Raw genomic sequence first — 15,485 nt, forward strand, 5'->3', positions numbered from 1 at the left:
AAGGGGAAGACACCCTCCCTTTGCCTGTGGTACACAGAGGGAAGACCTGGAAATGAACTGATCCCTACCTCTTGTGGTTACCTTTCACACACTCACAGGTTGACACGCAGTAAGTCATTGGTGTTCCCTTCCCAAATTCCATTCATTTATTAAAATCCTGATTTCCTAGCCCTTTAAGATGGTTTCTCCCCATTTGGTCCTCTGCAATTTCCTGTCTTACACTCTGGAGCTGAGGAAGAGTAGTAAGAGCACTGTAGGTTTTCCTCTGAGTCACAAACTTGGGAACAAAGTATTCTTCTTGATGTCACTTGTCATTTCCTTTTTCTTTAGCATCAAAAAGTCACTCTGGTGGTCAGGTGAATTCCTGAGCAGTGACTCTTCGGGACAAATGTTCCTTTTCTAACTCAGAGTGTTGAACCCAAGTACTTAAAGAAGTGGAAACATAAAACCTGCTTCTGTAGAGAAGCTGCTAACCTGGTCCACAAATGCAGTTTTACTCCCACTAGAATATAAAATCCATGAAGACTGGGATTTTGTTAGGCTACTATGTCTCCAGTACTTGTATATATAGGCACTTTTATGCATTCATTCATTCATTCAACAAATGCTTATTGACAATTTCCTAAACAGGGCATTATGCCAGGTGATACTTGGGATCAAAGGAATAAACACAAGTATGTCTAGAAGGATAATTCAGCCACAATAACAGAACTGTTTTAAACAATTAGGCATTTATTGGTGCACATACATGGAAGTCCAAATTGAGATCAACTCAGGTTTGTTTTGCTCAACATTAACGATGCATGATTTTTCAGATTCATCCTAAACCTTCTTTCCCCCTTCTGGAAAAGGGGGAAAGGGGAGGGAGAGAGAGAAAGACCACAGGTGGCTGCCAGTAACAAAGATAATAGCAGGAGAAAGAGTAAAGAGGAAGACCCTTCCCAGAGCCTTTAGCACTCTTCTTGCTTCTCAGTGGCCGTAACTGGGTCACACACCTGTTCCTGAGCCATGGACTTAACCTCATAGACGTTCAGCCCCTCACCTCACACTGAGGGTGGGGAGGACTTCCCCTGAAGCAAGCGGACTGTGTTGAGGAGGGGAAGCCCTCGAAACATATAGAGGTTCTGCTGAAAAGGAAGGGACTAGGAGCTAGCGGCTGAAGGAGGAGCTAGGAAGCAGCCATAGCATTCAAGTTGTAATTTATAATGAAAGTCTGCTGCTGCTGCTGCTAAGTCGCTTCAGTTGTGTCCAACTCTGTGCGACCCCAGAGACAGCAGCCCACCAGGCTCCCCCGTCCCTGGGATCCTCCAGGCAAGAACACTGGAGTGGGTTGCCACTGCCTTCTCCAATGCAGGAAAGTGAAAAGTGAAAGTGAAGTCACTCAGTCGTGTCCGACTCTTAGCGACCCCATGGACTGCAGCCCACCAGGCTCCTCCGTCCATGGGATTTTCCAGGCAAGAGTACTGGAGTGGGGTGCCATTGCCTTCTCCGATAATGAAAGTCTAGAGTTTAATTAAAAAAAAAAAAAAAAGTGCCTGTCAATATACCTCTACTGAGAGCTTCGCTGGTGGCTCACACAGTAAAGAGTCTGCCTGCAATGCAGGAGACCTGGGTTCAACCCCTGGGTTGGGAAGATCTCCTAGAGAAGGAAATGGCAACCCACTTCAGTATCCTTCTCTGGAGAATCCCATGGACAGAGGAGCCTGGAGAGCCCTAGTCCATGGGGTTGAAAAGAGCTGGACACCTTTGAGTGACTAACACTTCACTTCACTTCAACATATTAGCTCATGTAATTCCTACAATAATGGCAAAGTGGTAGCTCTCACTCCAGGGGTAAATCAGAATCACCCAAGCAGTGAGCCTGATTCAGAAGGTGTGGTGTGAGACTGGGACATGTGTAATCCCTAAAAGCTGCACAGGTAATCCTGATGCCCAGCCAACACTACACATCAGCACTGTAGGCAAAGCACCAGCACCCCTACAGGTGTGGGAGTAAGAATTCAGCAAAGTCTCTACCCTGGAAATTGACTAAATGTCAATTGAGAGATTCTGATATATGTGCCAGAGTTCAGGGGAGGAAAAGCTCCCTCTAAGCCAGTAAGTTGGGGAAGGTTACCAGGAGACAGTGGGACCTCCAAAGATGAGGAAGACTTGAATAGAGAACCCAGGGAGCAATGTAGCCAGAAGGGCGCAGCATGAACTGGGGTGGAAGAAGACGGAACACTTGTCAAATTCACGTGTCACATTTGTCAGAGGACAGGCTGATCTCTAGTTTGTGGCCAAATTAGTACACGACAAAGGGAAGTTTTCACATTTTTGGAGTTTTCTCATCTTGAACCAATGATTGAAGAAACTGAGGTTTGTTTCCAGAACTGGGTGAATCAGTGCTATCTGATACTCCCGATACTTTGCTGAAACTATTCCCCAAGCTTCCTCTTTGAACACAAAGGGGATTTTAAGAGGCAATGATTGGGGCTTTCACATACTTGTGTTTTAAAAATCAGAATAATTGTGTGGAAAAACCCTATGAGATCACCTTTCTGCTCTACCCGAGCTGTGGTGGGGGACGAGGCAGGGGGTGGTACATAATGATCATCTCAGAGAAGCAGGTGTTTCCATTCCTTCTCAAAGCTAACACACATAAACCCAATAAAATCCAGCCAGGCTGCAAAAGTGATTAGGAGAAAGATTAGAAACAACCTGAAGAATATGGAGAACGTTTGTCAGTTGACTGGTAAGTGGATTACATTTAAAGATTCAAATAGTGACATATTCAGAATAGAGTTTCCTTTGTCAATTCCCAGGCAAGAGGCTTGGAGCTTTACTGATATCACGAAGGTGAGTCACACAGCACTGGCTCACTCCGAAGGACTCGGACAAGCGTCACCCACTCACTTTGATGGCCGCACCTTGCACATAGAAACATGGGGACAGATATTGATTTAAAAAAAAAACGAACATGCCATCATTACTCACTGCTTTTAACAACTTATTTTCCTACTTTGGTATGCCTTTGCTGTTTCTACTTCTGCAGTATCTAAATTATGTTTTAGTGAGCCCTACAGGAGTCTCCCTCATACTAAAGGAGTTTCTCAGAGACTTGGCAACAGACTTGCCATGTGTGTCTTGGGCTGGATGCTCTTGAGGAATATTGCCTCTCCCAGGGTTCATGGGCTCTTTCTGTGTTATTATTAAATGGATTCAGTGTGAGAACTCAGAGTAGGTCAAGAGGTATTTATAGGATAGTCTTAATGTGGTAATTAGCTTCGGCAATGGAAAAAACAGAATATGTGTACACTTTTCAAGTAGGGGTCATACTATAAACTTTGTAAGAGAATGGTTATTGTCTGGGAGCTCCCAGGAAGAGACCACCAGGTCACAGAGGGCAGGACTGGTGTAAGCCAGTGAGGGCAGTGTAAGAGCTGGCTCACCTGACTCTAGCTCTGTGCCCACCCGGCTTTGGAAGATAGAAGGCGGGGTGGCAGCAAGAGCAGGGATGTGCGAGAGGGCAGCCCGGGGGACTGACGCAGAGGCATCGCTTCAGAATTAATCACGACTCACACCTGTTCAGCGTGGTGAGCCAAATCTTTCCACGGGTTCCATCTTTCCTGGTTCAAGTTGACCTCTAAGTTCAGAGAATCACTTTCCCAGTGTCAGTTTTACAGTTTTCTTTTCACGGTGAATCTGAAATCAATAATGCTGATGAGCTGGAAATGACTGCAAGCAAAATAAAATGTTTTGAAGGCATTTGGACCTTGTTTTGGCAGATGAGTTGCTTAAACCCAACCCATTCTAGATAGACCCATATGCTAAGTCGCTTCAGTCGTGTCCGACTCTGTGCGACCCCATAGACGGCAGCCCACCAGGCTCCCCCGTCCCTGGGATTCTCCAGGCAAGAACACTGGAGTGGGTTGCCATTTCCTTCTCCAGTGCATGAAAGTGAAAAGTGAAAGGGAAGTCGCTTAGTCGTGTCCGACCCTCAGTGACCCCCCAGACTGCAGCCCACCAGGCTCCTCCATCCATGGGATTTTCCAGGCAAGAGTACTGGAGTGGGGTGCCATTGCCTTTTCCAGACCCATATGGGGGTCTACTAAAACTAGGTTAGAAGCAAAGGCCCAAGGAATATGAATGATGGGCATGAATATTCTTCTTCCTCCTCTTCCCCAGTGTTTTCCTGTTTCTGTTGGGTTATTTATCTGTTTTCTTAATGATACACAGGATTTTTTTTTTTTTTACTTCCAACTCTTTGTGACCCCATGGACTGTACAGTCCATGGAATTCTCTAGGCCAGAATACTTGAGTAGGTAGCCTTTCCCTTCTCCAGGGGATACTCCCAACCCAGGGATTGAACCCAAGTCTCCCGCATAGAAGGCAGATTCTTAACAGCTGAGCCACAAAGGAAGCGATCCTCAGGATTTTAAAAAAAATATTCTGCAAATATTTTCTTATGGCCTGCGGCTTGTCTGTAACTTTGTAATGCTACTTTTGGTTGTACACATGATTTAAATTTTAATACAGTCATACTTTTTCAATCTTTTCAAGGATGAATCAACAGATTATGTATGCGCTGGAGGAGGAAGTTATCAAAGAAAATTCTTGCCAAATGACCTTTTCTCTGTAAAATAAATAGAATCAACTCTTAATAGATAGCTGCAGAGTCCTTAAGCTTCCTCCTTCAGCCAACATATACGAACTGAGTCTACAACAGATGCCTAGACCTGGGAGTTGGCCAGGTTGGGGGCATGGAGGCAGGGGATGAGATGGGATTTCATACATGGAACCCTGCCTTACTAGAGCTTATCATCAGAGGACTAATGTGTGTTAGATTGTGTAGCTTTGATATACTTCAGTAGAATCTCAGAGGAAGGAGAAATGTCGATAAGACTGAGTGATTGTATATGGACTGGATGGTGTAGTTGTTCAGTTATGTCTGACTCTTTGTGACCCCATGGGCTGTAGCCCACCAGGCTCCTCTGTCCATGGAATTCTCCAGGCATGAATACTGGAGTGGGTTGTCATTTCCTTCTCCATAAACTAAGAATCGCAGAATCTCAGAACTGAAAGGAAAAATGGAAATGGAGGCTGGACAAAGTTAAGGTCTTCCTGCCGAAGGCCTCACAGCTAGTGAGAGGCAGGATCCACACTAGAACTACAGATCCTAGGTCCAGGGTGCTGTTTTACCTGTCAGTGAAGCAAGCCATCATGTTTTCCTTTGATCATAAAACAGAGATCCGAGAGCAATGCGAAGAAAAACGAAGCAAAACAAGACAGGGCATCAGTTACAACCAAAAAAAGCCCACAACCATTTACTTTGGGCTCGAAAACTGCTAGAAGCAGCTGTTATATTCACATCAACTTGATTGTCTTATAAGGATACAGGAAATATGTTATTTTTTTTTTCAGATGGGACAGAAAAAAGTAAAGTGGCTCAACCTGGGCCACTTTACAAGTCACAGCAAAAATGAGAGTAAATAAGCATGTGCTCTGTGTTCGATATTTTTCTCTTTATAAACCATAAAACAAATGGCCACATATATCTATAAACTGTAGTCACTTTCTTGTATCAGTTGCCTGAGTTTTGCTCTTCCACTGTCAGCTTAATTGGTTCTGATCACTCCACCTGTGGAGAAAGCATCAAATTAGCCACCAACTCAGTAACACTGAAAACAACAACCAAAAAAGAGTGATACATTGATTGCTCATAATCAAGCAATTACAGTCAGGTTTTTCCTACCTAGATACTTAGCAGCAAACACAAAAGTAAAAATCACTTTCAACTCCCTGCAAAGAGACACATCATTAATTAGGATCAATCACAAGTTTCTCTCCATCAAGAAAATGCCTCAAAATATTAATTCCTTATATCTTACTGTAGTAATAACCATATGTGGCAACTGATATTATGAGTCTATGTGTCAGAGAAATACCACAATGCTAATTACAAGAAATCTTTAGGATGTTCTCCAAAGTCAAATATAATGATCACTGCTATCAAAAGTTTTCTTTTGATATCAAACTCCACGTTTCTCAAGGAGACTGAATTCTACTAGTGCCAGGCACACCTTGCCAAGTGTAGACAATGCAAAGAACAAGATTAACCACTGCCCCTTAGACATGATGCCCTGTGTTTGTGCATGGTGAGTTGATTCTTTCATGTTCGATTCTTTGTCACCCTATAGAGTAGCCTGGCAGACTCCTTTAGCCATAGGATTCTCCAGGCAAGAATACTGGAGTGGGTTGCCATGCCCTCCTCCAGGGGATCTTCCTGATCCAGGGATTGAACCCATGTCTGGTACATCTCCAACACTGGCAGGTAGTTTCTTTACCACTAGCGCCACCTGGGAAGCCTGAGGCCCAAGTGTGGCTCCATTTGAAACACCAAGAGCCCGGGGTGTTTGCTGCTGGATGCAAAACACTAAGGGAGCAGACATGGGAAACAAGGAGTTCTGTGAAAGCTGGTGAGCAGTCACCAAAGTCCCATCAGAACTGGGTTATAAAAGACATTTTTCCAGGCAGGAGAGTGGGAAAGGCATGTGACGTAAAACAGACACCAGGGGCAAAGCAGCAATGCATGAAAGGAAAGGGTAGGTTCATACATGGCGAGCACGGTCCACGCTCAGGCTGAGAAGCAGGCTGTGGCCATACTGCCCATGGCCTTATATGCTAGGCTAACAAATGGGATGTTAACAAGTAGGTATGAGTATGTTTGGAAGATGCAGAAGGGTGGGCACGCGGAAGATCAATCTGGGAGCCAACTGTGGAAGATGCATGTTGGGGAAGGATTCCCAATCTTAGGCGACTGCCTCAGCCTAGGTGAGAAATGATGACAGCTAGGTCTGCAGCACTGGCACGGAGAAGAAGAAATACACCCCAAAAAACACTGAGAGGGTAGAATTAATCAAATTACTGTAAGGGTGGGGGGAGTGATTCCTTCTGCTGAAACTGGAAAAAAATAAGAAGGACATCAGTATCACAGAATACAAAAGAAGGCAAAGTCAGGTGAAATAGAAAATTTTAAAAACTTCTTCATAAATAGTTGATCATGTATTTTCTGCCTGCAAAAAGGCTATTTTCAGAACATATCATTTATTCCTCCTTTTAAAAAAAAACTTACCCTAAAAGGCTTTTCTTTTTATAAAATTTGCCCTATTGGCTTTTGGTGTGCCAGAGTAAATGATCACCAATCGTGCCAAAAACTTTTGGAGCATCCTTCAACAATGGAAATCCTTAATCTTTGTACCTGAGATACTTAAGCATGAGCAAGCTCTCCTACAGTGCGCACGCGCATACACACACACACACACACACACACACACACACACACACACACACACACACACACACACACACACACACACACACACACACGAAATCAATTCAAAACAAACATCATCTGCAGGAAGAGCCAAGGTATTGCTCCATGAGCTTTTAACACAAAGAAAACAAGATGAGAAGGTGGTTTCATGGCTTCTAAAATGAGTAGCTTCTGCAAGAGAGGCACCCTCAGAGGTGCCAAAAATAAGGGTGCAATGGGGAGAGCACACCTTCTTCTCTAACGTGGATGCTGCAGCGTGCTGCCCAGATTCCCTCTTCAGGACTGAGGAGCTCGTCTTCCCAGAGGCCGGGAGTGTTAGTGGTTGACAGCTTTCCACTGAATGGCTCTTAGCCCCCTTCACAGGGCAGCCCATATCTGTGGCTGATTATTTGGGACGGGGTGGGTATAAAGTTCTGGCTCCCTTGACTTAAGGCAGGGAGCGTCTCTGTAGGGTCACCCTAGCTCCAGAGCTCCTACAGGATTGTTTGATGCCTTTGTTGCAACTGTTTTGCAGCTCCTCCTTTCTCCCTCTACCCCATCCTGCTCCTGTCACCTCTCACAGGTGATGTTCCCAAGGGTAGACCCCAGTAAACCTCCCGCACAGAAATCTGAGTTCTTTTCCCAAGGACCCTAACACATGACACCTATGAGGACCACAAAGAGCCCTTCGTGATCACTAATCACAGAGAATGAAGGTGTCCCTATAAATGTATGTATTAAATGTCCTGAGTCTCGAACAACATGAACCACACTTCCTACTTATATTTCAGCTTATATTCTAAAGCTGACAACAGAGAGATGTTGTAAACAGCGCACAAGTGATCTAAAGGACTTTGGATATAAAGCTATTTTATTAAAAAATTATAGCAAGTACACATAAAAATGTGTATATTAAAACCAAGAACAGGAGTTGAGTACAGATGGCTAGCAGGCCTTTATCACTTGGATGCTATAAACCATAGTTGCTGGGGTTTTTTGGCTGTTTATTTTTCCCTTTCTCTTCCCCGACAAAGCTGTTCGGCAATGTTCTTTCACTAAGGCTCCATCAATGGGGGAGGAGGGGAGAAAATCGGATATCAAAAGATGCTTGTGTCTGAGACTTCCCTGGTAATCCAGTGGTTAAGACTATGGTTCCAAGGCAGCGGGCGTGGATTTGATCCCTGGTCTGGGGACTAAGATCCTATATGCTCCGTGGCCAAAACAAACAGAAAGATACGTGTGTCCCTGCTGCCACCTAATGGTTCTCTGAGCGTTACCATCTCAATTGTGTGCTGCTGCTAAGTCACTTCAGTCGTGTCCGACTCTGTGCGACCCCATAGACGGCAGCCCACCAGGCTCCCCCGTCCCTGGGATTCTCCAGGCAAGAACACTGGAGTGGGTTGCCATTTCCTTCTCCAATGCATGAAAGTGAAAAGTGAAAGGGAAGTCGCTCAGTCGTGCCCGACTCTTAGCGACCCATGGACTGCAGCCCACCAGGCTCCTCTGTCCATGGGATTTTCCACGCAAGAGTACTGGAGTGGGGCGCCATTGCCTTCTCTGAATAAAATGGCTAAATGTGACCATATCAAACTACAGACCACTAGTCTTACTGTGGCTAAACTCTGGGGCTCATTCTGGCTTCTGGAAAAAGTCACGCTGTCTCCGTTTTCCTCTTTACATCTGGGAATGTATACCCACCTACCTACCGCCCATTGTTGTTAGATCTAAGTATCCTTTATTTTTTTTAAAAAAGATTGTTTTATTATCCACTGTGCGATTAAAGTTATGTGGACTGTACCAGATTTTTCCTGCCTTTTTTGTGATAAGCTTTTTCTAAGATAGATAAACAGGCAACATGCATCTGGGAGTGGGAAACACCCAGATAATAAGGGTACCTTCAGGGGCTGTGATGCAGATGAATCCCATTAACTCTGGTTTTAAAAGACTATCTTAAGACCACTGATGGAGGCTATATATAAGAAAGCCAAACAGAACCAAAAAAATTTAAAAAGCTCCTGTCACCACATCAGAGGGCAAGGCCCATTGGACTCTCTCCTGCCTGTGGGGAAGTCAAAGCAATTCTTTCTCAAGTTTTCCTTCCTGACCTTCAAGGGGCTCCGGTGACTGCTTCCGCCTCCACTGCCCACACCTTTCTGCTAAGCTGTGACCCATCCAGCTTTCTGCGGCCTTCTGTTTCTGACAATCACGGAAGCTTTTGAATTCTCGTGTGTTACTTCCGAGCTTGCTAAACTGCTGCTGGCTCCTAGATTTCCCCTCACCTATCCTGTCTGCTGCTTTTCCCCACCACCCCCCTTCAACACACGCAACGCACGCCGAAACTATTCTAACTACTCTGTGAACACTGTTTTCCATCTTTTGAAAATTTTGAAACACAATTCTCCAACCAAATCTGAAAGACTGGTACCATGAGCAGAAACATACATCCTCCACAACGACTGTTAAATATTTTGCCATGTTTTAATTCTTTATCTGTCCATGTGTGTATGTGTGTGTATATACACAAAATGAGTTTCCCAACGTTTTATATAATTCTTTGATGGAACCATTTGAAGGTAAGTCATAGATGTAATGGTACTCGGTCCCTAATTACCTGAATAGGACATTCTCCTAAGTAACTTAATTCCACAGTAATAAAATGAACCGTAATTCAGTATCAACAGATATCCAGTCTATAAAGAAACTTCCTAAAGTGTCCTCAAATATTCTTTCATAGCTTCATTTTTCCACACCAAAACCCAATCAAGACTTACTCACTGCATTTAATTATTGCATCTTTTGTCTCATAATCTAGAGCAGTACTCCACTCTTCTTAATGACAGTACTTTTCTGAAGGATTTAGGCCAGTTTTTGTAAGCTACAAATTCTGAATCTGATTCTTTCATCATGGTCATTTTGCTTGTTTTTCTCTCCCTGTATTTCATATAAACTAGAATTTGGGTCAAAAGGCTTCACTATATTTAAGTTAAGCATCTTGGGCAATGTTTCTTCATAGGTAACGCTGTTTACTTCATTTCAGCTCAGTCGCTCAGTCATGTCCGACTCTCTGTGACTCCATGGACTGCAGCACACCAGGCCTCCCTGTCCATCACCAACTCCTGGAGCTTGCTCAAACTCATGTCCATTGAGTCAGTAACACCATCTAACCATCTCATCCTCTGTTGTCCCCTTCTCCTCATGCCTTCAATCTTACCCAGCATCAGGGTCTTTTCAAATGAGTCAGTTCTTTGCATCAGGTGACCAAAGTATTGGAGTTTCAGCTTCTGCATCATTCCTTCCAAAGAAATCCCAGAGCTGATCTCCTTTAATATGGACTGGTTGGATCTCCTTGCAGTCCAAGGGGCTCTCAAGAGTCTTCTCCAACACCACAGTTCAAAAGCATCAATTCTTCGGCACTCAGCCTTCTTCACAGTCCAACTCTCATATCCATACATGACCACAAGAAAAACCATAGCCTTGACTAGACGGACCTTTGTTGGCAAAGTAAAGTCTCTGTTTTTCAATATACTATCTAGGTTGGTCATAACTTTCCTTCCAAGGAGTAAGTGTCTTTTAATTTCATGGCTGCAGTCACCATCTGCAGTGATTTTGGAGCCCAAAAAAATAAAGTCTGACACTGTTTCCACTGTTTTCCCATCTATTTCCCATGAAGTGATGGGACCGGATGCCGTGATCTTCGTTTTCTGAATGTTGAGCTTTAAGCCAACTTTTTCACTCTCCACTTTCACTTTCATCAAGAGGCTTTTGAGTTCCTCTTCACTTTCTGCCATAAGGGTGGTGTCATCTGCATATGTGAGGTTATTGATATTTCTCCCAGCAATCTTGATTCCAGCTTGTGTTTCTTCCAGTCCAGCGTTTCTCATGATGTACTCTGCATGTAAGTTAAATAAACAGGGTGACAATATACAGCCTTGACGTACTCCTTTTCCTATTTGGAACCAGTCTGTTGTTCCATGTCCAGTTCTAACTGTTGCTTCCTGACCTGCATACAAATTTCTCAAGAGGCAGATCAGGTGGTCTGGTATTCTGATCTCTTGAAGAATTTTCTACAGTTTATTGTGATCCACACAGTCAAAGGCTTTGGCATAGTCAATAAAGCAGAAATAGATGTTTTTCTGGAACTCTCTTGCTTTTTCCATGATCCAGCGGATGTTGGCAATTTGATCTCTGGTTCCTCTGCCTTTTCTAAAACCAGCTTGAACATCAGGAAGTTCACAGTTCACATATTGCTGAAGCCTGGCTTGGAGAATTTTAAGCATTACTTTACTAGCGTGTGAGATGAGTGCAATTGTGTGGTAGTTTGAGCATTCTTTGGCATTGCCTTTCTTTGGGATTGAAATGAAAACTGACCTTTTCCAGTCCTGTGGCCACTGCTGAGTTTTCCAAATTTGCTGGCATATTGAGTGCAGCACTTTCACAGCATCATCTTTCAGGATTTGGAATAGCTCAAGTGGAATTCTATTACCTCCACTAGCTTTGTTCATAGTGATGCTTTCTAAGGCCCACTTGACTTCACATTCCAGGGTACAACAGACTGGTTCCAAATCAGGAAAGGAATATGTCAAGGCCGTATATCGTCACTGTGCTTATTTAACTTATATGCAGAGTACATCCTGAGAAATGCTGGACTGGATGAAGCACAAACTGTGATCAAGATTGCTGGGAGAAATGTCAGTAACCTCAGATACACAGATGATACCCCACTTACGGCAGAAAGTGAAGAAGAACTAAAGAGCCTCTTGATAAAAGTGAATAAGGAGAGTAAAAAAGTTGGCTTTAAATTCAACATTCAGAAAACGAAGATCATGGCGTCTGGTCCCATTACTTCATGGCAAATAGATGGGGAAACAGTGGCAGACTTTATTTTTCTGGGCTCCAAAATCACTGCAGATGGTGACAGCAGCCATAAAATTAAAAAGACGCTTGCTCTTTAGAAGAAAAGTTATGACCAACCTAGACAGCATATTAAAAAGCAGAGACATTATTTTGCCAACAAAGGTCCATCTAGTCAAATCTATGGTTTTTCCAGTAGTCATGTATGGATGTGAAGTTGGAGTATAAAGAAAGCTGAGCCCTGAAGAGTTGATGCTTTTGAACTGCGGTGTTAGAGAAAACTCTTGAGAGTCCCTTGGACTGCAAGGAGATTCAACTAGTCCATCCTAAAGGATATCAGTCCTGAATATTCACTGGAAGGACTGATGCTGAAGCTGAAACTCCAAAACTTTGGCCACCTGATGCAAAGAACTGACTCATTTGAAAAGACCCTGATGCTGGGAAAGATTGAAGGTGGGAGAAGGGGATGATAGAGGATCAGATTGTTAGATGGCATCAACGAGTCAATGGAAATGAGTTTGAGTAAACTCTGGGAGTTGGTGATGGACATGGAGGCCTGGCATGCTGCAGTCCATGGGGTTGCAAAGAGTCCAACACAACTTAGCGACTGAACTGAACTTACTGAATGATTTAATAATTGATCATAGTCATTATTCTTTTAATGTCAAGACTGACTCATCTTTGGCCAATGCAGTCCCCTCAAGCTGGGTTCTGTGAGTTTTTGATTTGATCCTAAGAGTTTGGGGGCACTTCCTTGTTTTCTGGCAAGATGTTCCAGGCTCACGTTTGCACTGTTGTATTTTTCTGGCCTGAGACCCTAACTCTATCATTTCTCCAAAAAATACTGTTTCTTTCATAGGGAGTGGTATTTAGATATCAAGATATGGGCACACTCCACTAGGGTAACATTACTTCTAAAATATAGAAATATATATTCAAAATTCAAATTTAACACCAGAGGACTTTTAACAAAAAAATTTCTTTTATTTTTTCCCTCTTATTTAATATTTTTTCCCTCTTATTAGAGTTTTAACTAACAAAACTTACTATTCACTTTATCTAGACATAAAAGTTTTAAAATTATCTTACCTTATCAATACTACTATTAGCAATAAATCTGTGATGTTTGAGACTTTTTTGTTTCTGTTCTTTTTACCCTCAGAATATATTCTTGAGAAAATATGAGTACAGTTAAACTGAGAAAATAGGGGTACATTTAAACATCACTTTCAAATAGATCTGAAGAACTTTGATGACTCTGTTATTTCTGATCCTTTAAAAAGCTTAGACTATCATCTTTTCAAACTGAACGAGTCCTTGTTTTCTGTTTTTAGTGGCATGCCTTCTGTTCTCTGGTGGTGCACGTGAAATACAGAATGGCTGAAAATGTACATCCTAAGACTGGCAAGACAATGCGGATTTCACTGAACAAATCAGGATTGCTACGACAGGTGAGCAACTGCATTCATCAGCAAGGTTGTTTATCCATCAAACTTAAATGGATGATACCATCTAAGAGTCATCCCAGGATATGTTCTGAATTGACTGTACCCCCCAAAATACTCAATAGGCAGAAAAAGCCAGTAGCTTGCCCTGTAACAAATCCACATGTAAACATTCAAAACACCTATGATGATTAAAAAGGGCAAAGGTTATAGTTATTATTACTATGTGCACATCTCTCATCACATTAGGCATCTGTATAGATAGCAAAAATGTAGGAAAATTTGGGGCTACTTTAGTGAAGGGATATAATAAAAGCTAAGCTAAAGAATGCAACCTCCAATTTAACCAACATGTATTAATGTATGAATTTAGTGCATAGTTTTACGCTCTGCAAAGAGTTAGTGCATTCCAAAGGCATGGCTATGCTTTAATTTTCTTTAGGAGTGAAAGGAAATAGCTGTGGCATCTTTAAATTTTATTTACTTACTGAGTTCAATAAAATAAATACCAGGTTTAAAGAACTTGAGGTTTTAGATATTGTTCTTTTTATAAAATAAACATGATTAAATTTTGAGTCAGAATGTTTTAAGAAAAATCTGACACTGAAAGAGGATTTTGACACTTTAAAGGAGGTGGTAAGTCAGAACACCTGTTTGAAGTAGTAGGCTTAGTCAAAGCTTATACTTGCTTCAGTTTTGTCTTTAAAAACACACCAAATCATAGTGAAAAATAAATGAATACGTGTAGAATTTACAATGCTGCCTGGCACACCAACTGTCATCTCTTTGTGAGAACTAATAACATTCAATGTAACCTTTCTTTCCAAATATACTCTATGTTGCACAGAAGGAGAGATTAAAATCAGTCCTAAAAACAAAAAGTTATCAAAAACCTTTATTGGAGCTTATACATATTTTCCTATTCTCTGATCTAGGGGGTTCATGAAGAGTTCTTATATGACAAACTTACACAGCTGTAAAGTTTATTTTCAAGGAAGGTCCTCCTGGCATTAGTTCTTCAAATATACAATTAAGAGCAACTGTCAAAAACTACATCGTGTTTTTAACATATTTTTAATAAAGTGCATCCCCTCTGGTTTGTCTTCCCTGTTCATTCCAGCTACACGTGGCTGCCCTCTACAGCAATTTCAATTCTTACAAGTTGACTGCCACAAACCTGACCTAGTTTCATCTCTACAGGTTCTCTGACTCAATGAGGGATGTGTGTGTGTGTACAAAACAAAACAGGGAACTTTCTTTCCTGGCATTTATAGAGCCTCTTAGTGTCTCAGGTCTTTTTAATTTTTTTTTTTTAATTGGAAAAAATTACATGTGTATAGGGGAAAGATTAAAAGTAGGAAGGATAATCAGTGAAAACATTTGGGTTCCACTCCAAATCTCTAGATAGATTTGTATATCCGTCCAACAGTATATATTATTACACTTAATACACATTTTTAAACATTAAGTGCTTACACAATCTGCTTATATTTAAGATTATAAGAGACTGTTCCCTTGCGAGTGGCATTAACCTACATAACTTAATTAAAACCAGTAAATGCTTATAAAACAGTTTTGTTTTTTTTTTTAATGGTACGAAAGGCCTTTGTTCACAACAGTAAACGGAAAAGGGGAGGATACACAGCTCTTGCTCCTGGGGAGGTACACAGCCTGTGTAACCGCCCTCGAAAAGTCAAAATCGGTTTTAAATAATCTAATCTACTGTCCAATAGGTTCTGCCACAATCTAATCAGCTTTCTGTTGCCCTTAAGACTTTTACTATTCTATTAATATGAAGCAGTGGTTCTCACACTCTAGCGGACAATGGTATCCCCTAGAAGGCTTACTGAAACAGGCTGCTGCGCCCATCTTCAACGTTACTGATTCAAAGGTCT

Source organism: Bos indicus x Bos taurus, chromosome 26 (genome assembly GCF_003369695.1).
Source record: "Bos indicus x Bos taurus breed Angus x Brahman F1 hybrid chromosome 26, Bos_hybrid_MaternalHap_v2.0, whole genome shotgun sequence".
Lineage (NCBI taxonomy): Eukaryota > Metazoa > Chordata > Mammalia > Artiodactyla > Bovidae > Bos > Bos indicus x Bos taurus.